We start from the raw sequence: 23057 nt of genomic DNA on the forward strand, positions 1-23057 counted from the left end.
TGGTGAGTGATCTTCGTGAATGTATTATAACAGGGCTCCCTCTTCTCCCTTAATAGGGAAAGAAGAAGCTGGAGAAAAGGAAAAACAAATCCTGCCCCATCTGTGACAAAGCTTTACCAGTAGCCTGGGACAAAAAGCTATGTAAATCCTGTATCCAGCGTGTGCTATGTGAGGAGACTCCCGACTTTGCATCAGAGCTAAAAAATATTATTAGATCTGAGGTTCAGAATGCTGTATCTTCCTCCAAAAAAGGAAAAGATAAAGTAAAAGAAACAGTACAATCCCACTCTGTCCAATCCTCATCTGATGACGCAGATTCGGACGATTCTGACTCCTCCCTATCCTCCTCCGAGGAAGATTCAGGCTGACATTGTTTTCCTCTCGAGGAAGTGGATGCCTTAGTAAGAGCTGTTAGGGCTACTATGGGGGTGGAGGAGCCTAAACCTGACAAAACAGCCCAAGATGTTATGTTTGGTGGCTTGGGACAAAAAAAACGGAAAACCTTTCCTTTAAATCCCAATGTCCAATCCCTAATTAAAAAAGAATGGGAAAAACCTGATAGGAGAAACTCTTCAGTACCCTCGCTTAAAAGAAAGTATCCCTTCGAAGATGACGCATCCACTTCCTGGGATAAGGCACCAAAGTTGGATGTAGCGGTGGCAAAAGCCTCGAAAAAATTTGCGCTCCCGTTCGAGGACATGGGTACCTTCAGAGACCCTTTAGATAAAAAAGCAGACACATTTCTTAAAGGGGCATGGGAGTCGGCTGGGGGTAGCTTGAGGCCTACTGTTGCGGCTACCTGCACCTCCAGATCTCTGATGGTGTGGGTTGATCAATTAGAGAGTCAAATTAGAGACGGGCTACCCAGGAATAAATTACTGGATTCTATCCCTGCAATCAGAGCAGCAGCAGCATTCCTGGCAGACTCCTCGGCAGACTCCGTACGGTTAACATCTAAGGCCGCTGCTCTCTCCAACGCAGCCAGAAGAACCTTATGGCTCAAAAGCTGGCCTGGGGATCTCCAGACAAAGCTGAAGCTATGTTCTATTCCGTGTGAAGGAAATTTTCTGTTTGGAGAGACCCTGGATGACATTCTCCAAAAAGCAGGAGACAAAAAGAAAGGGTTTCCAAATTTGGGCCCAGCCCCATTCAGGCAGTCCTTTCGGAATCGGAGATTTTTCCGCCGCAGACCCCCCAGGGAGCAGAATAAATGGGAAGAAGGCAGGAGAAGGGATAGAGGTTACCTCTTTGGCAACACCTCTCGTGACAAAAAACCCGCCAAATGACATTGTGCCTACGGTGGGGGGAAGACTCACATCATTCCTTCCCGCCTGGGAGAAAATATCCAACAACACCTGGATTCTAAACATCATACAGTACGGTCTAAAAATAGATTTTATTTCTTTTCCTCCCCGGAAGTACATAGAAACGAAAATAAGATCTTCAGTGGCAGAACAAGCAGCTTTAGAGAAAGAAATCATTTCCCTACTGCAAAAATCTGTAATTCAAGAAATCCCTCCTCAGGAAGTAGGAGAAGGGTTTTTCTCCCCTCTTTTTTTAGTACCAAAACCCGACGGGTCCTTTCGGACCATTATAAATCTAAAAAACCTGAACAAATACGTAAAAAATTACAAATTCAAAATGGAAACAATAAAGTCCACCATAAAAATCCTGTTTCCGAATTGCTACATGGTCGTGATAGACCTAACCGATGCATATTATCATGTGCCCATCCACAATCAGTCTCAAAAATTCCTGAGATTGGCAGTTCCCATAAAAGGACAATTAAGATTTTTTCAGTACAGAGCTCTTCCGTTCGGAATCTCTATAGCCCCTCGAATATTCACGAAGGTAATAGCGGAAATGATGGCCCACATAAGGGAACAAAATATATTAATAGTCCCTTACCTAGACGACTTTCTCATCGTAAGCAACTCGGCCCAAAGTTGCAAAGAACAGAGGGACCGGGTAATGACTATCTTGACGGACTTGGGGTGGCTCATAAACTTAAAAAAATCAAAGTTGGAACCCTGTCAAGTACAGGAGTTCCTAGGTCTGACATTAGACTCCCGAGTCCAAGAATGTCGGCTTCCAAACCCCAAAAAAGACAGCATATTAGCTATAATAACGCGAACTTTTCACCATCCTTCCATGACTCTAAGGAGAGCAATGTCGCTACTAGGCTCTCTGTCCTCATGCCTACCAGCGATACCCCTCGCACAGTTCCACACAAGAGAACTTCAGTGGCACGTACTCGAATGGCAGTCAATACTAAAGGACAACTTGGAAGGTCAAATCACCCTGAATTCCTCAGTTATTCATTCCCTTCGTTGGTGGGGGGAAACCCAAAACTTATCAAAGGGAGTTCCTTGGGTGACACAAATATCCCGGGTGATAACAACCGATGCGAGTCCCACAGGGTGGGGGGCTCACATGGGAGACAGAGTGGCTCAGGGAACCTGGTCAGTCCAGGAACTATCAGCATCCTCAAACCAAAAAGAACTTTGGGCAGTACTTCAAGCTCTTCTTTCTTTTCTGACCTATATTCGGGGACATCATGTCCGAATCTTTTCGGACAACAAAGTGACTGTAGCGTATATAAACCACCAGGGAGGAACAAGGTCTCGGGCACTCATGAGTTCTTCAGCCAAAATTTTCAACCTAGCGGAAGAAAATCTACTATCCCTCTCTGCGCTACACATTCAGGGTTCAAACAACGAGAGAGCAGATTACCTGAGTCGGTCTCAGTTAAAACAAGGCGAATGGTCTCTAAACCAATCCATCTACGATCAGATCACAAAAATGTGGGGAGCACCGACAATAGATCTATTCGCCAATCACAAAAACAAAAAAGTGAACAAATTCTGCTCACTGAACCCGGTAGGGAATCCACAGGCTCTAGATGCCTTTATGATTCCGTGGACCCAAAAATTAACGTATGCCTTTCCTCCAACTATTCTGATCCCGGCAGTCATTCGGAAAGTCAGAGAGGACAAAACTAAAATGATCCTCATAGCCCCGTTCTGGCCAAAAAGGACGTGGTTCTCCTGGCTGAGGATGCTTTCGGTCTCGGACCCATGGGTCCTGCCGAATATACCAGACCTTCTACATCAAGGGCCGATCTTCCACCCACAGGAATCGAACTTACATTTGACAGCCTGGTTTTTGAACGGAGACTATTAAAAGAAAGAGGTTTCTCGGATAATTTAGTTACCACGTTGTTAAAAAGTAGAAAACCCATCACTACTAGAATATATGGGAAAACATGGAAAAAATTTCTGTCCGTCTCCAAAGTAAAAGTCCAAGATGGGCCCTCAATTCCTAAAATACTGGAGTTCCTACAAAAAGGTCTGGAACAGGGGTTGTCGGTTAGTACTCTTAAAGTACAAATAGCAGCTCTAGGAGCACTCTATAACCATAATATTGCGGCCAACCCATGGATAATTAGATTTGTTAAGGCGGTGACAAGATCAAAGCCATTAGTCGCTCAGAAAGTGCCCTCATGGGACTTAAATTTAGTCCTCTCGGCGTTAACGGGTCCTCCATTCGAACCCATAGAGACGATTTCCATTAAAACTCTATCACTTAAAACCATTCTCTTGGTAGCGTTAACATCCGCACGCAGAATAAGTGACATTCAAGCCTTATCCTCTAATCCACCCTTCACCAAAATATTAGATGATAGAGTCACTCTTAGACCCGACCCGGCCTATTTGCCAAAAGTGGCATCAAAATTCCATAGGTCACAAGAAGTCTCCCTGCCATCCTTTTGTCCAAACCCAAAAAATGAGAAAGAGCAGAACTTCCATAATCTAGACGTCAGAAGGTGCCTAATCCAATATTTAGATTCCACCAGAGAGTATAGGAAGGAAGGCTCTCTGTTTGTCTGTTTTCAGGGTCCCAGAAAAGGATTCCGGGCATCCAAGGGTACATTGGCGAGGTGGATAAAGGAGGCGATAGTCCTGGCATATTCATCCTCGGGGAATGAGATCCCAGATGGTATAAGAGCACATTCCACAAGAGCAGTAGCTACCTCATGGGCTGAGAGGTCAGAGGTATCAATAGAGCAAATCTGTAAAGCGGCCACCTGGTCATCACCATCGACCTTTTTTAGACACTATAGATTAAATCTAGCCTCTGTGTCTGACTTAACCTTCGGACGAAGGGTTCTCGAGGCGGTGGTCCCTCCCTAAGCTTAGTCTCTGCAATTCTCTCCGTAGTGCTGTCATGGGAGACCGAGAAAGTCGTAGTTACTCACCGATAACGGTGTTTCTCGGAGCCCATGACCTCACTCGCTTATTCCCTCCCATCACGTGTGCGGTGAGCACCTTTAATTACATATAATTTATATACTGTATATAGTTTGAGTATAGGCACGGGGTTCCTCTTTTAAGAAATGTTGTAATATGATTTTTTCTCTGTTGTAAACTAACCTGGAGGTCCTCCGATGCTCTGTAAACCAACTGATGCGAGGGAGAGGTACCGCCCTTTTATCTGTAGGTTTCCTGTCCCTGAAGGGCGGATCCCCTCTCTCCGTAGTGCTGTCATGGGCTCCGAGAAATACCGTTATCGGTGAGTAACTACGACTTTTTTTTATATAGTACAAATATGAACAAAAAATGAAATATATAAGAAGCAGACATGATCTGAAACAAAGGAAATATGTACATATGTAAATAAAACACTGAGATGGAAAGCTACAAGCTTTGAAAACTAACAAAGAAAAAAAATCATAAAAGATATATAAATTACAACTAAGCGCCCAATGTAAAGAGAAAAGCTATCACAAATCCTATTTATTCCTACTATGATAAATTTTTTGTGTAAAGATATTGATAATTATGAGGTATTGGGAGCTGCACACACCTCTCACCACACTGTCTCAGTTGTGACTACTCTTACAAGTTGCCACGTAGCTCTATATGAGTCGAATTGTAATCAGATAAGTCTTATTACAGATATCAGTGCAATTGTGCTTCTCTGGCAGGTAAGTTGTGGAGGAAAAACTTGACGTGCTAGAAAAAAACTGACTACATTTTTGGAATCAGCATGCCAATTTTAGTATAAATCAGCTCAAAAACCTAACTCAACAGAAATTTTTTTCAAATTGTTCCCCAGTGTAATGTAATTATGCAGATATGGCGGTGCGTGTATCCACTGCGTATGGGATGATCGGCTACATGGGAGAGTGATGTGCACCCTGTCCATTACTGGCTGCTCATAAACACTGGATCATCGGGACTATCCACGGTGGACTAATAACATTCTACAAATACCAGTCTCCACGACCCTCCTACGGTGGACCGACAGTCTACTCTACTATCCCACTGGTACACTAAGTACTTAAATCTAGTGTGGGCAGAACAAATCTACAACCCCTGGCAAAAATGATGGAATCACCGGCCTTGGACGATGTTCATTCAGGTGTTTAATTTTGTAGAAAAAAATATCACAGACATGGCACAAAACTACAGTCATTCCAAATGGCAACTTTCTGGCTTTAAGAAACACTAAAAGAAATCAAGAGCAAACAATGTGGTAGTCAGTAATGGTTACTTTTTTAGAACAAGCATAGGGGAAAAATTATGGAATCATGAAAAACAAACAAACAAAAAAAAACTCCAACACATCACTAGTATTTTGTTGCACCACCTCTGGCTTTTCTAACAGCTTGCCGTCTCTGAGGCCTGGACTTAATGAGTGTCACACAGGACTCTTCATCAATCCGGCTCCATCTTTCTCTGGTTGCTGTCGCTGATCAGCTTTGCAGGTTGGATTCTTGTCATCGACCATTTTCTCCAACTTCCACCAAAGATTTTCAGTTGGATTGAGATCCGGACTATTTGCAGCCATGACATTGACCCTATGAGTCTTTTTTCCAGGAATGTTTTCACGGTTTTTGCTCTAGGGCAGGATGCATTATCATCTTGAAAAATGATTTCATCATCCCCAAACATCCATTTAATTGATGGGATAAGAAAAGTGTCCAAAATATCAACATAAACTTGTGCATTTATTGAAGATGTAATGGCAGCCATCTCCCCAGTGCCTTTACCTGACATGCGGCCCCATATCATCAATGACTGTGGAAATTTGCATGTTCTCTTCAGGCAGTCATCTTTATAAATCTCATTGGAACTGCACCAAACAAAAGTTCCAGCATCACCACCTTGCCCAATGCAGATTCGCGATTCATCACTGAATATGACTTTCATCCAGTCATCCACAGACCACGATTGCTTTTCCTTAGCCCATTGTAACCTTGTTTTTTTTTTCTGTTTATGTGTTAGTGATGGCTTTCATTTAGCTTTTCTGTATGTAAATCCCATTTCCACTGCCGGTTTCTTACAGTTCAGTCACAGACGTTGACTGATTGAGTGATTCCATAATTTTTTCCTCAGAATTGAGTGAGTCCATAATTTTTCCCCTATCTTGGTTAAAAAAATTAACCATCACTGACTACCACATTTTTTCTTCTTGATTTATTTTAGAGTTTCTTAAAGCCAGAAAGTTGCCATTTGAAATGTCTTTATTTTTGTGCCATGTCTGTGATCGGCTTTTTTTCTACAAAATTAAACAACTGAATGAACATCCTCCAAGGCCGGTGATTCCATAATTTTTGCCAGGGGTTGTACTACTCATCAGACTCATCACTCCCCCTTATAGCCGATCATCCCATACGCAGTGGATACACGCACCACCATATGTGCATAAGTAAGTACATTATCAGTCTATTTAAACTCAAACGTGTTTATTCCTTTAACTGTATTTAGCGTGGTGATTACTTTTTCATTTTTTCAAAGATTAAAACCTACTTTTCTCAGTCTGGACTGGATGTGCATAGGTGGCGTTGTAAAATCACCTAAACAAGAAACCTCCATCTTCAACATGTTCTGGATCCTGTGGGGGATCCATGCTGTTTCTTTGACATGAGAATAAAATACAGAAGATTTTATGAAGAGACGCCTGGTGCTGGAACTTTTTTCCTTTTTTGCTATTGCTATTGAGTGGTATCCAGCCACTTGTTGGTGGATTTCGGTGATGCACCACTAATCCCTTCCCTGCTCCCTGTATGATGTTGTTCCAGTATAATGTACCCCACAACTCCCAGTATAATGTCCCCCACAGAACCCTATACAGTATGATGTCCCCACAGTCCAGGTACAATGATAGTAAATTACACTAATTATGCACAGGGCTAGTGGATGTAACAACCTTATGTGAGCCCTTTGATTGTCTGTCCTGACACTGCTGGAACAGCGCCAGCATGAGAGGTGAGGAAGAGTGTCTTTATTTTAATGGGTCCAAACATGAAGAATGACAAGGGGATGTCCTAGTAGTAGACAACTCCTTTGAGAAGATTTTCAGTAAAAATTTTCCAACATTAGGAACATGAAAAAGGCTTCTCCCATGTGTGACTTTTCTGATGTTTATGAAGAGTTGATTTCCAAGTAAAACATTTTCCACGTTAAAAATATCAAAATGGCTTCTCCCTTGTGTGAATTCTCTGATGTTTTACAAGATTTGTTTTAGCTAGAAAACATTTTCCACATTCTGAACATGAAAAAGGCTTCTCCCCTGTGTGAATTCTCTGATGTTTAACAAGAGTTGATTTATCTACAAAACATTTCCTACATTCTGAACATGAAAAAGGCTTCTCCCCTGTGTGGATTCTCTTGTGGCTATCAAGATAGGCTTTCCAGTTAAAACATTTCCCACATTCTGAACATGAAAAAGGCTTCTCCCCTGTGTGAGTTCTCTGGTGTTTAACAAGAATTGATTTCCATAAAAAACATTTCCCACATTCTGAACATGAAAAAGGCTTCTCCCCTGTGTGGATTCTCTGGTGGCTATCAAGATAGGCTTTCCGGTTAAAACATTTCCTACATTCTGAGCATGAAAAAGGCTTCTCCCCCGTATGAATTCTCTGATGTTTAACAAGAGTTGATTTCTCTGAAAAACATCTCCCACATTCTAAACATGAAAAAGGTTTCTCCCCTGTGTGACTTCTCTGGTGTTTAACCCCTCTGTGACCTTAGACGTACTATCCCGTCGAGGTGCCCTGGGCTTATCTGACCCTGGACGGGATAGTACGTCATAGCCGATCGGCCGCGCTCACGGGGGGAGCGCGGCCGATCGCGGCCGGGTGTCAGCTGCTTATCGCAGCTGACATCCGACACTATGTGCCAGGAGCGGTCACGGACCGCCCCCGGCACATTAACCCCTGGCACACCGCGATCAAAGATGATCGCGATGTGCCGGCGGTGCAGGGAAGCACCGCGCAGGGAGGGGGCTCCCTGCGGGCTTCCCTGAGCCCCCCGCAGCAACGCGATGTGATCGCGTTGCTGCGAGGGTCTCCTCACCTCCCTCCCTGCTCGAGCCCCGGATCCAAGATGGCCGCGGATCCGGGTCCTGCAGGGAGGGAGGTGGCTTCACAGAGCCTGCTCAGAGCAGGCACTGTGAAGCAGCCTGCACTCATATCAGATCAGTGATCTGACAGAGTGCTGTGCAAACTGTCAGATCACTGATCTGTGATGTCTACCCCTGGGACAAAGTAAAAAAGTAAAAAAAAAATTTTCCAAATGTGTAAAAAAAAAAAAAAAAAAATATTTCAAAATAATGAAAAAAAAAAAAAAAATTATTCCCATAAATACATTTCTTCATCTAAATAAAAAAAAAAAAACAATAAAAGTACACATATTTAGTATCGCCGCGTCCGTAACGACCCGACCTATAAAACTGTCCCACTAGTTAACCCCTTCAGTAAACACCGTAAGAAAAAAAAAAAAAAAACGAGGCAAAAAACAACGCTTTATTATCATACCGCCGAACAAAAAGTGGAATAACACGCGATCAAAAGGACAGATATAAATAACCATGGTACCGCTGAAAGCGTCATATTGTCCCGCAAAAAAAGAGCCGCCATACAGCATCATCAGCAAAAAAATAAAAAAGTTATAGTCCTGAGAATAAAGCGATGCAAAAATAATTATTTTTTCTGTAAAATAGTTTTTATCGTATAAAAGCACCAAACCATAAAAAAATGATATAAATGAGGTATCGCTGTAATCGTACTGACCCGAAGAATAAAACTGATTTATCAATTTTACCAAACGCGGAACGGTATAAACGCCTCCCCCAATAGAAATTCATGAATAGCTGGCTTTTGGTCATTCTTCCTCACAAAAATCAGAATAAAAAGCGATAAAAAAAGTCACGTGCCCAAAAATGTTTTCAATAAAAACGTCAACTCGTCCCGCAAAAAACAAGACCTCACATGACTCTGTGGACCAAAATATGGAAAAATTATAGCTCTCAAAATGTGGTATTGCAAAAAATATTTTTTGCAATAAAAAGGGTCTTTCAGTGTGTGACGGCTGCCAATCATAAAAATCCGCTAAAAAACTCGCTATAAAAGTAAATCAAACCCCCCTTCATCACCCCCTTAGTTAGGGAAAAATAAAAAAAAATGTATTTATTTCCATTTTCCCATTAGGGCTAGGGTTAGGGCTAGGGTTAGGGCTAGGGTTAGGGCTAGGGTTAGGGCTAGGGTTAGGGTTAGGGTTAGGGTTAGGGCTAGGGTTAGGGCTAGGGTTAGGGCTAGGGCTAGGGTTAGGGTTAGGGTTAGGGCTAGGGTTAGGGTTAGGGCTAGGGTTAGGGCTAGGGTTAGGGCTAGGGTTAGGGCTAGGGCTAGGGTTAGGGCTAGGGTTAGGGCTAGGGTTAGGGCTAGGGTTAGGGCTAGGGTTAGGGTTAGGGTTAGGGCTAGGGTTAGGGTTGGGGCTACAGTTAGGGTTGGGGCTAAAGTTAGGGTTAGGGTTTAGATTACATTTACAGTTGGGAATAGGGTTGGGATTAGGGTTAGGGGTGTGTCAGGGTTAGAGGTGTGGTTAGGGTTACCGTTGGAATTAGGGTTAGGGGTGTGTTTAGATTAGGGTTTCAGTTATAATTGGGGGGTTTCCACTGTTTCGGCACATCAGGGGCTCTCCAAACACGACATGGCGTCCGATCTCAATTCCAGCCAATTCTGCGTTGAAAAAGTAAAACAGTGCTCCTTCCCTTCCGAGCTCTCCTGTGTGCCCAAACAGGGGTTTACCCCAACATATGGGGTATCAGCGTACTCAGGACAAATTGGACAACAACTTTTGTGGACCAATTTCTCCTGTTACCCTTGGGAAAATACAAAACTGGGGGCTAAAAAATAATTTTTGTGGGAAAACAAAAAGATTTTTTATTTTCACGGCTCTGCGTTATAAACTGTAGTGAAACACTTGGGGGTTCAAAGTTCTCACAACACATCTAGATAAGTTCATTGAGGGGTCTAGTTTCCAATATGGGGTCACTTGTGGGGGGTTTCTACTGTTTAGGTACATTAGGGGCTCTGCAAACGCAATGTGACGCCTGCAGACCAATCCATCTAAGTCTGCATTCCAAATGATGCTCCTTCCCTTCCGAGCCCTCCCATGCGCCCAAACGGTGGTTCCCCCCCACATATCGGGTATCAGCGTACTCACGACAAATTGGACAACAACATTTAGGGTCCAATTTCTCCTGCTAACCTTGGAAAAATACAAAACTGGGGGCTAAAATATAATTTTTGTGGAAAAAAAAATATTTTTTATTTGCATGGCTCTGCGTTATAAACTGTAGTGAAATACTTGGGGGTTCAAAGCTCTCACAACACATCAAGATGAGTTCCTTAGGGGGTCTACTTTCCAAAATGGTGTCACTTGTGGGGGGTTTCTACTGTTTAGGTACATTAGGGGCTCTGCAAACGCAATGTGACGCCTGCAGACCATTCCATCTAAGTCTGCATTACAAATGGCGCTCCTTCCCTTCCGAACCCTCCCATGCGCCCAAACGGTGGTTCCCCCCCACATATGGGGTATCAGCGTACTCAGGACAAATTGGACAACAACTTTTGTGGTCCAATTTCTCCTGTTACCCTAGGGAAAATACAAAACTGGGGGCTAAAAAATAATTTTTGTGGGAAAAAAATTTTGTTTTATTTTTATGGCTCTGCATTATAAACTTCTGTGAAGCTCTTGGTGGGTCAAAGTGCTCACCACACATCCAGATAAGTTCCTTAGGGGGTCTACTTTCCAAAATGGTGTCACTTGTGGGGGGTTTCAATGTTTAGGCACATCAGTGGCTCTCCAAACGCAACATGGCGTCCCATCTCAATTCCTGTCAATTTTGCATTGAAAAGTCAAACGGCGCTCCTTCCCTTCCGAGCTCTCCCATGCGCCCAAACAGTGGTTTACTGCCACATATGGGGTATCAGCGTACTCGGGACAAATTGGACAACAAATTTTGAGGTCCAATTTCTTCTCTTACCCTTGGAAAAATAAAAAATTGGGGGCAAAAATATAATTTTTGTGAAAAAATATGATTTTTTATTTTTACGGTTCTGCATTATAAACTTCTGTGAAGCACTTGGTGGGTCAAAGTGCTCACCACACCTCTAGATAAGTTCCTTAGGGGGTCTACTTTCCAAAATGGTGTCACTTGTGGGGGGTTTCAATGTTTAGGCACATCAGTGGCTCTCCAAACGCAACATGGCGTCCCATCTCAATTTCTGTCAATTTTGCATTGAAAAGTCAAACTGCGCTCCTTCCCTTCCGAGCTCTCCCATGCGCCCAAACAGTGGTTTACTGCCACATATGGGGTATCAGCGTACTCGGGACAAATTGGACAACAACTTTTGAGGTCCAATTTCTTCTCTTACCCTTGGAAAAATAAAAAATTGGGGGCAAAAATATAATTTTTGTGAAAAAATATGATTTTTTATTTTTACGGTTCTGCATTATAAACTTCTGTGAAGCACTTGGTGGGTCAAAGTGCTCACCACACATCCAGATAAGTTCCTTAGGGGGTCTACTTTCCAAAATGGTGTCACTTGTGGGGGGTTTCAATGTTTAGGCACATCAGTGGCTCTCCAATCGCAACATGGCGTCCCATCTCAATTCCTGTCAATTTTGCATTGAAAAGTCAAATAGCGCTCCTTCCCTTCCGAGCTCTCCCATGCGCCCAAACAGTGGTTTACTGCCACATATGGGGTATCGGCGTACTCAGGACAAATTGGACAACAACTTTTTGGGTCCAATTTCTCCTGTTACCCTTGGTAAAATAAAACAAATTGGAGCTGAAGTAAATTTTTTGTGTAAAAAAGTTAAATGTTCATTTTTATTTAAACATTCCAAAAATTCCTATTAAACACCTGAAGGGTTAATAAACTTCTTGAATGTGGTTTTGAGCACCTTGAGGGGTGCAGTTTTTAGAATGGTGTCACACTTGGGCATTTTCTATCATATAGACCCCTCAAAATGACTTCAAATGAGACGTGGTCCCTAAAAAAAAATGGTGTTGTAAAAATGAGAAATTGCTGGTCAACTTTTAACCCTTATAACTCCCTAACAAAAAAAAAAATTGGTTCCAAAATTATGCTGATGTAAAGGAGACATGTGGGAAATGTTACTTATTAAGTATTTTGTGTGACATATCTCTGTGATTTAATTGCATAAAAATTCAAAGTTTGAAAATTGCGAAATTTTCAAAATTTTCGCCAAATTTCCGTTTTTTTCACAAATAAACGCAGGTACTATCAAAGAAATTTTACCACTATCATGAAGTACAATATGTCACGAGAAAACAATGTCAGAATCACCAGGATCCGTTGAAGCGTTTCGGAGTTATAACCTCATAAAGGGACAGTGGTCAGAATTGTAAAAATTGGCCTGGTCATTAACGTGCAAACCACCCTTGGGGGTAAAGGGGTTAACAAGAAGTGATTTCCATAAAAAGCATTTCCCACATTCTGAACATGAAAAAGGTTTCTCTCCTGTGTGAGTTCTATGGTGAGTAACAAGATGCTCTTTCCGGCTAAAACATTTTCCACATTCTGCACATGAAAAAGGCTTCTCCCCTGTGTGGGATCTCAGGTGCTTAACAAGATCTGATTTCTGGTTAAAACATTTCCAACATTCTGAACATGAAAAAGGCTTCTCCCCTGTGTGAATTCTCTGGTGCGTAACCAAGTCTGATTTCTGGTTAAAATATTTCCCACATTCTGAACATGAAAATGGCTTCTCCCCTGTGTGGGTTCTCTGGTGTCTAACAAGATGTGATTTATGGTTAAAACATCTCCCACACTTGGAACAAGAAAATCTATTCTCTGCTGTGTACATTTTTTGATGTTTAAGAAAAGACTTTTCGAGGGGAAAATTATTTCCATATTCCAAATGTGAAAATGGCTTCTTTCCTTTAGGAGCAGATTGTTTTTTAATGTCTATTTTGTAACTATGATTTTCCTTAGTAGTCGGTAATGAATCAGAGGAAAGGTCCTGTTTTAAAGCATCAGATGCCAGATCTTTGTTGTGAAGGAATGATGGTATATCTGGAGTAATGGAATTCACTCCAATTGTATCCTGCAGGATCTCAAGATCATGTGATTTAAACATTGAAGATGTCAGTTCTCCTTCTGATCTCCGGGTACAATTATCTGCCAAGAATGAAACCAATTATTATTATTTTTAATACAATATCCTTGAATTTTATATTTTTTAACATTTCTACTTAAGCTGTACAAAAAAATACAAGTTATGTAAAAATATTGAATTATTCACCAAGACAACGACAGTTCACAGTCTAATAGAAATCATCATAGCATGAACCAGTAGAGCGCGGTGTTCAACTGTTCATTCTTTCTGCCTCCCAAATATGGAATAAAAAGCCACCAAAAATGTTATGTAGGTGAAAATAATACCAATAAAAACTTCTACTCATCTCACAAAAAACAAGTCCCCACTCAGGTTCATCGTCTGTACATTGAAAAACTGAGGTTTCCACATTATTAGTGGCTCAAAGGGTCCTGAAAAGCAACATGGCTTCCGTAATCCAATCCATCAATATCCCCTCTCCCAAAGTCAAATCTCCCCCGAGCTTCGGGGCTTTGCAATGCGCCCAAACCACATTTAGCATCCATGTGTTTGGCATTACTATAGTGAGAAGAACCAACTTAATTAACGGTGTGTGTCTCCTGTAGCACAATCTGAGCACTAGGTGTTGGGTCATAAAACGGCAAATGTGCAATTTTCACTCTCCAACATCCACTGCGTGCTACTTCCCAGAAAGTGTCTGTGGAGTAAAAATATTCCCTACTTCTAAAGATTAATTCATTCAAGGTTATGATTTCCAAAATAGAATCACTTTATGGGGATTTCTTCTGCTCTGGTTTTCTGCAAATAGTGTTCCATCTCTTCTGGGATCTGCTCCTGCAAAGTCTGCTTATGTCACCAGGAGCTGCATTATTCATTCTGCCGGTGGCGCTGTTAACCCTGCTGTTCTGTTGGTCAAAAATGACCGACTTTGAACTTCAATATTCTTTAAAATATTCAAGATGCGGCTCTGAAACCCGTGGCCGACCGACCCATCCTCATTTAAGTCAATCAACCACAAGTTTCAGAACCGCATCTTGAACACCCCAAAAAATACCAAAGTTCAAAATAGGTCTCCCCAGACCGAACAGAACAGCAGGGTTAATGGAGGACACACGGGAACCAGAAGCCCTGGGAGGCACAAGGTCTGTCCAGCCAATATGATGAAGGTGCCTGGGACCAGTAGTATCATCCAGTCTGGCAGTATGCGTGTATGTGCTGTACAGCTAAAGTAATCTGCCCCCTGCTTCAGTCAATTGGAAAGCACCACACCCTACTAAAGCATATTGCCGGAAGCTGCCAGATACAGCCTCGTTCTCCTCTGGTTCAGTCCTCTGTGCTCAGCTCCCGGCTGGTATATTTGTTTCATGTTGTGACCCTGGCCTGTTTACTGAATACTTTTGCATCTTTTGATTTTCCCTGTCCTCGTGGTTCTGACCCAGCTTTCTATTATTCTTGCCATCTCATGCCACGCTACAACGGGTAACACCGTAGGAAAGGCTCTGTGTAAGTCCACATCCTTTTAGAGAGGTTAAAGGATGATGAGGAAGGTAATCCCTGGGATCTGAAGTAGACAGCACCAAGCCTGTTCATGGTGGCCATCTTTTGAGCTTCCAGGTGACCATGAACAGTGCTCCCAATACATTGTGTCTCCAAACTTATTCAGAAAGATCTGCATTCAAATAGCAAAATGGCGCTGCTTCCCTTCTTAACCTGTCATGCGCACAGGCCGTAGTGTGCAACCATACACAGGGTATTGTCGGATTCAAGAGAAGTTGGATAATAATTTTTTGAGGTCCATTTGTTTCCTATTATCCTTTATGAAGCATTCTAAAGTTATCACCACAAAAAGTGACACACGTCAGATTTGAAAAATGGGGCAGATTAGGAACACAAAACCGTCTGCGGGAAGTGGTTAAATCAGAGTATTTGGGGCATTGACTACTGTAGTGAAAAACTGTGACTATAGATAACACATCTACTGAAATAAGGAAACTCAACAGTCTTTATCAGTCACAAATGAGTAGCTAGTGGAGAAACCTCTCTGGGGTAATTAGAGTTTGTGGCTCGGTGGCTCTTGGCAATATCAACTATTTTAAGGGCCAATATTTTCTGACAGATGAGTTTCTTGGAGAAATATTGGACATTTAAAGAGAACTTTTTATAATAATGCAGAGCTGAGGTGTCTTAAATTTAGATCTCAGGCATTTGGAAGAGGTAATGGAGACCTTTTATTAAAGACTAACATGGAGTTACTGACTCATGTAAATGAGGCAGGCCGATCCCACCACAATCAATCAAACAGAATGAACCTGTAAAAAAAGATGCAGAATAAAAATACAAGTTAGAAGTCCAACAAGAACGTATGTATAAGGGGAGAACTCCCATACTAAACCGGAGTTGCACTCATTTGTAGTGGTCCATTAGAGACAGTATGAATCCTGAGCAGAAGAGTAGAGAAAGTATTAGCGCCCCTGTCATGATAATGTAAAATACCATGGTCTGAGGGATTTTTGCAGATATGCCCATGGTCCTAGACACACACTGCAGCTTTGACCTTTCTTCTCTCTTTCCCCTCTGCACTCACACATACCACAAACAATGCCCTATGGCAGACACACTGTGCAACTTGATACTAATGGGTGAGCAGGGTGTGGCTTTTAAAATGCAGACGACCAATCCCCTCTAGCCATTCGTTCCCCCTCCCTTCTCACTCAGGAATGCCTTTGTTAGATGGACTCCAAAACATAAATTCTGAGGAGAGGGTGCATATCATTACTCAGCCCACTTAGTGATGTCATGACCAGAGGGCATACCTTTTACACCTGCTGAGTAGTGGTTTAAGGTACTGTCACACTGACCAACTTCACAACGATATCGCTGGTGATCCGTGACGTTGCAGCGTCCTGGATAGCGATATCGTTGTGTTTGACACGTAGCAGCGATCTGGATCCTGCTGTGACATCGTTGGTCGGAGCAGAAAGTCCAGAACTTTATTTCGTCGCTGGATCTCCCGCAGACATCGCTGAATCGGCATGTGTGACGCTGATCCAGCGATGTCTTCACTGGTAACCAGGGTAAATATCGGGTTACTAAGCGCAGGGCCGCGCTTAGTAACCCGATATTTACCCTGGTTACCAGTGTAAATGTAAAAAAAACCAAACAGTACATACTTACATTCCGGTGTCTGTCGCGTCCCTCGGCGTTCTGCTTCCCTGCACTGTCAGCGCCGGCCAGCCGTAAAGCAGATTACAGCGGTGAGGTCACCGCTGTGCTTTACGGCCAGCCGGCGCTCACAGTCAGTGCAGGAAAGCACAGCGCCGGGGGACAGACACCGGAATGTAAGTATGTAGTGTTTTTTTTTTACATTAGCACTGGTAACCAGGGTAAACATCGGGTTACTAAGCGCGGCCCTGCGCTTAGTAACCCAATGTTTACCCTGGTTACCAGGGGACTTCGCATAGTTGGTCGCTGGGGAGCTGTCTGTGTGACAGCTCTTCAGCGACCACACATCGATTGGCATCGTTGTCTAGATCGCTGCAGCATCGCTAAATGTGACGGTACCTTTAGTCTTGGTCCAGGAAGCGAGCTAACACCAGCTCAGCAAAGCTCTGCTAATGCACCTGGATTTATCTCCTGAGCACACGGCCGTCATGCTGATATGAAACGATCTAGCAACCTGTAAGTGTTCTCTTCTATTTTAACCCCTCTGTGACCTTAGACGTACTATCCCGTCGAGGTGCCCTGGGCTTATCTGACCCTGGACGGGATAGTACGTCATAGCCGATCGGCCGCGCTCACGGGGGGAGCGCGGCCGATAGCGGCCGGGTGTCAGCTGCTTATCGCAGCTGACATCCGGCACTATGTGCCAGGAGCGGTCACGGACCGCCCCTGGCACATTAACCCCTGGCACACCGCGATCAAAGATGATCGCGATGTGCCGGCGGTGCAAGGAAGCACCGCGCAGGGAGGGGGCTCCCTGCGGGCTTCCCTGAGACCCCTGGAGCAACGCGATGTGATCGCGTTGCTGCGAGGGTCTCACCTCCCTCCCTGCTCAGTCCAGCTCCGGATCCAAGATGGCCGCGGATCCGGGTCCTGCAGGGAGGGAGGTGGCTTCACAGAGCCTGCTCAGAGTGCTGTGCAAACTGTCAGATCACTGATCTGTGATGTCCCCCCCTGGGACAAAGTAAAAAAGTAAAAAAAAAATTTTCCAAATGTGTAAAAAAAATTAAAAAAAATATTCCAAAATAATGAAAAAAAAAAAAAAATATTATTCCCATAAATACATTTCTTCATCTAAATAAAAAAAAAAAACCCAATAAAAGTACACATATTTAGTATCGCCGCGTCCGTAACGACCCGACCTATAAAACTGTCCCACTAGTTAACCCCTTCAGTAAACACCGTAAGAAAAAAAAAAAAAAAACGAGGCAAAAAACAACGCTTTATTATCATACCGCCGAACAAAAAGTGGAATAACACGCGATCAAAAGGACAGATATAAATAACCATGGTACCGCTGAAAGCGTCATATTGTCCCGCAAAAAAAGAGCCGCCATACAGCATCATCAGCAAAAAAATAAAAAAGTTATAGTCCTGAGAATAAAGCGATGCAAAAATAATTATTTTTTCTGTAAAATAGTTTTTATCGTATAAAAGCGCCAAACCATAAAAAAATGATATAAATGAGGTGTCGCTGTAATCGTACTGACCCAAAGAATAAAACTGATTTATCAATTTTACCAAACGCGGAACGGTATAAACGCCTCCCCCAATAGAAATTCATGAATAGCTGGCTTTTGGTCATTCTTCCTCACAAAAATCGGAATAAAAAGCGATCAAAAAATGTCACGTGCCCAAAAATGTTTTCAATAAAAACGTCAACTCGTCCCGCAAAAAACAAGACCTCACATGACTCTGTGGACCAAAATATGGAAAAATTATAGCTCTCAAAATGTGGTATTGCAAAAAATATTTTTTGCAATAAAAAGGGTCTTTCAGTGTGTGACGGCTGCCAATCATAAAAATCCGCTAAAAAACTCGCTATGAAAGTAAATCAAACCCCCCTTCATCACCCCCTTAGTTAGGGAAAAATAAAAAAAAATGTATTTATTTCCATTTTCCCATTAGGGCTAGGGTTAGGGCTAGGGTTAGGGCTAGGGTTAGGGCTAGGGCTAGGGTTAGGGCTAGGGTTAGGGCTAGGGTTAGGGCTAGGGCTAGGGTTAGGGTTAGGGCTAGGGTTAGGGCTAGGGTTAGGGTTAGGGCTAGGGTTAGGGCTAGGGTTAGGGCTAGGGTTAGGGCTAGGGTTAGGGCTAGGGTTAGGGCTAGGGTTAGGGCTAGGGTTAGGGTTAGGGTTGGGGCTACAGTTAGGGTTAGGGTTTAGATTACATTTACAGTTGGGAATAGGGTTGGGATTAGGGTTAGGGGTGTGTCAGGGGTAGAGGTGTGGTTAGGGTTACCGTTGGAATTAGGGTTAGGGGTGTGTTTAGATTAGGGTTTCAGTTATAATTGGGGGGTTTCCACTGTTTCGGCACATCAGGGGCTCTCCAAACACGACATGGCGTCCGATCTCAATTCCAGCCAATTCTGCGTTGAAAAAGTAAAACAGTGCTCCTTCCCTTCCGAGCTCTCCTGTGTGCCCAAACAGGGGTTTACCCCAACATATGGGGTATCAGCGTACTCAGGACAAATTGGACAACAACTTTTGTGGACCAATTTCTCCTGTTACCCTTGGGAAAATACAAAACTGGGGGCTAAAAAATAATTTTTGTGGGAAAACAAAAAGATTTTTTATTTTCACGGCTCTGCGTTATAAACTGTAGTGAAACACTTGGGGGTTCAAAGTTCTCAGAACACATCTAGATAAGTTCATTGAGGGGTCTAGTTTCCAATATGGGGTCACTTGTGGGGGGTTTCTACTGTTTAGGTACATTAGGGGCTCTGCAAACGCAATGTGACGCCTGCAGACCAATCCATCTAAGTCTGCATTCCAAATGATGCTCCTTCCCTTCCGAGCCCTCCCATGCGCCCAAACGGTGGTTCCCCCCCACATATCGGGTATCAGCGTACTCAGGACAAATTGGACAACAACATTTAGGGTCCAATTTCTCCTGCTAACCTTGGAAAAATACAAAACTGGGGGCTAAAATATAATTTTTGTGGAAAAAAAATATTTTTTATTTGCATGGCTCTGCGTTATAAACTGTAGTGAAATACTTGGGGGTTCAAAGCTTTCACAACACATCAAGATGAGTTCCTTAGGGGGTCTACTTTCCAAAATGGTGTCACTTGTGGGGGGTTTCTACTGTTTAGGTACATTAGCGGCTCTGCAAACGCAATGTGACGCCTGCAGACCATTCCATCTAAGTCTGCATTCCAAATGGCGCTCCTTCCCTTCCGAGCCCTCCCATGCGCCCAAACGGTGGTTCCCCCCCACATATGGGGTATCAGCGTACTCAGGACAAATTGGACAACAACTTTTGGGGTCCAATTTCTCCTGTTACCCTAGGGAAAATACAAAACTGGGGGCTAAAAAATAATTTTTGTGGGAAAAAAATTTTGTTTTATTTTTATGGCTCTGCATTATAAACTTCTGTGAAGCCCTTGGTGGGTCAAAGTGCTCACCACACATCCAGATAAGTTCCTTAGGGGGTCAACTTTCCAAAATGGTGTCACTTGTGGGGGGTTTCAATGTTTAGGCACATCAGTGGCTCTCCAAACGCAACATGGCGTCCCATCTCAATTCCTGTCAATTTTGCATTGAAAAGTCAAACGGTGCTCCTTCCCTTCCGAGCTCTCCCATGCGCCCAAACAGTGGTTTACTGCCACATATGGGGTATCAGCGTACTCAGGACAAATTGGACAACAACTTTTGAGGTCCAATTTCTTCTCTTACCCTTGGAAAAATAAAAAATTGGGGGCAAAAATATAATTTTTGTGAAAAAATATGATTTTTTATTTTTACGGTTCTGCATTATAAACTCCTGTGAAGCACTTGGTGGGTCAAAGTGCTCACCACACCTCTAGATAAGTTCCTTAGGGGATCTACTTTCCAAAATGGTGTCACTTGTGGGGGGTTTCAATGTTTACGCACATCAGTGGCTCTCCAAACGCAACATGGCGTCCCATCTCAATTCCTGTCAATTTTGCATTGAAAAGTCAAATAGCGCTCCTTCCCTTCCGAGCTCTCCCATGCGCCCAAACAGTGGTTTACTGCCACATATGGGGTATCAGCGTACTCAGGACAAATTGGACAACAACTTTTTGGGTCCAATTTCTCCTGTTACCCTTGGTAAAATAAAACAAATTGGAGCTGAAGTAAATTTTTTGTGTAAAAAAGTTAAATGTTCATTTTTATTTAAACATTCCAAAAATTCCTATTAAACACCTAAAGGGTTAATAAACTTCTTGAATGTGGTTTTGAGCACCTTGAGGGGTGTAGTTTTTAGAATGGTGTCACACTTGGGAATTTTCTATCATATAGACCCCTCAAAATGACTTCAAATGAGACGTGGTCCCTAAAAAAAAATGGTGTTGTAAAAATGAGAAATTGCTGGTCAACTTTTAACCCTTATAACTCCCTAACAAAAAAAAAATTGGTTCCAAAATTATGCTGATGTAAAGGAGACATGTGGGAAATGTTACTTATTAAGTATTTTGTGTGACATATCTCTGTGATTTAATTGCATAAAAATTCAAAGTTTGAAAATTGCGAAATTTTCAAAATTTTCGCCAAATTTCCGTTTTTTTCACAAATAAACGCAGGTACTATCAAAGAAATTTTACCACTATCATGAAGTACAATATGTCACGAGAAAACAATGTCAGAATCACCAGGATCCGTTGAAGCGTTTCGGAGTGATAACCTCATAAAGGGACAGTGGTCAGAATTGTAAAAATTGGCCTGGTCATTGACGTGCAAACCACCCTTGGGGGTAAAGGGGTTAATCCCCATTTTATTTGTAATTGCATCGTACACATTATTTCATCTTCTTTACAATATCTTTTTAAAACTTTGTAAACACTGCCTAACTTTTTATGGAGTAAAATATATAAGTTACTAGCTGTCTCTTCCTGCTCTATGAACAAACTGTGCTTCCTCTGAAGTGAATTACGCTACTGATTTGGGTTGGCTCCAGACCCGTTAACCTTTGGTGCATTCGGAGCTGGCGGCAGCATACTTTGTTCTGTGCGATTGGGAAGCTTTCTGGGGACGGCGGCGTTAATTATTGTTCCCGCCTGAGTGGGAGTAGTTAATCACCCTCGCTGCAGTGAGCCCAATAGCCAGTACATAGCAGGCAGCCTTTCTGGTGACTAATTACCCTAGGTGCAGTACCTAATCTGACCTGAGGGTAAGGGGGACGCCAGAGAGCTGCAAGTTCCAAACCGAAACTGGGAAGTGGGATATAGAAAAATACCCTTCAGAAGGAACCAGGGGCAATCAAATAACCCCGGTTCGTGACAAATTGGTGTGAGTAGTGGGGACGATAAAGGTATCCTCCCCAGGATCCCTGACATATACACTGGGATCCGTGACATATTGTTGGCAGCACAGTGTGAACCGTGACAGCCCCCATTTCAGGAAGATGTGCAGGAATCTGAATTTCTCAGGATCGAAACCATAATGGAATTTATGACATGGAGTGTATCCATGAAACCAGGATAAGGGAAACTCTGTAATTGTACAGAAATTCACCCTTGGCCTCACCGCACATTTAATGTTGTTGATCATAAAAGTGAAGTTTGGTCAGATACACTGGACCTGGTCTTGTAGGGACCATATGATCACGTTCAGCAGCACAGAATAATAATAATAATAATCTATATTTTTATATAGCGCTAACATATTCCGCAGTGCTTTACAGTTTGCACACGTTATTGTCGCTGTCCCCGATGGGGCTCACAATCTAAATTCCCCATCAGTATGTCTTTGGAATGTGGGAGGAAACCGGAGAACGTGGAGGAAACCCACACAAACATGGGGAGAACATACAAACTCCTTTATAGATGTTGTCCTTGGTGGGATTTTAACTCAGGACTCCAGCGCTGCAGTACTAGCCACTGAGCCACCGTGCTGCCCAGAAGGAGAGAAGGGAGATTCATCCGATAAGATATCAGGGATCTAGGAAGCCACCAGCATCATTACCCTCCGCTTTCTCTTACAAGCCCATGAAAATAATTTTCTTCAAGTGATTTTCTAACTTGTCAGCACATTCTATGTACGCTGTTATTTTACTTTGTAGTTTACACATCTGGGCAGGTAACGGTCAGCGTCTTCAAATGCCAGGGAATAGGTGGATCCTCCAAGTCGTAAGTTCTATAGAAGGGATTCAATGCCCAAATTCATTTGAACAGTTTTGGGTGGAGGAGATTGTTGTGGTAAAATGGTGATCACACGATTGTGATGCGGCCGGACTACACCACCGATAAAGCAGCCACAGCCGGGGACTGAGGAGAATCTGTGACTTCTCTGCATTTAGTGGTCACTACTCACCTAGGTAGCCATATGTAGGAATCTCCTCTTTACACCGCTCATCCCCCCTCACATATGTCTCTGTAGTATTATTATGGGTCAGATCTTCTCCCTGAAACAAATATTGTAAAAGTCACCGACAGATGGAGAAG

At 42.9% G+C, this 23057-nt stretch overlaps 1 pseudogene; it reads right to left on the reverse strand.

Moving 5' to 3' along the window:
- Positions 1 to 6765: 6765 nt before the first annotated feature.
- Positions 6766 to 23004, reverse strand: LOC138672440 (zinc finger protein 84-like; annotated as a pseudogene).
- Positions 23005 to 23057: the final 53 nt, after the last annotated feature.

This window comes from Ranitomeya imitator, chromosome 3 (genome assembly GCF_032444005.1).
Source record: "Ranitomeya imitator isolate aRanImi1 chromosome 3, aRanImi1.pri, whole genome shotgun sequence".
NCBI lineage: Eukaryota > Metazoa > Chordata > Amphibia > Anura > Dendrobatidae > Ranitomeya > Ranitomeya imitator.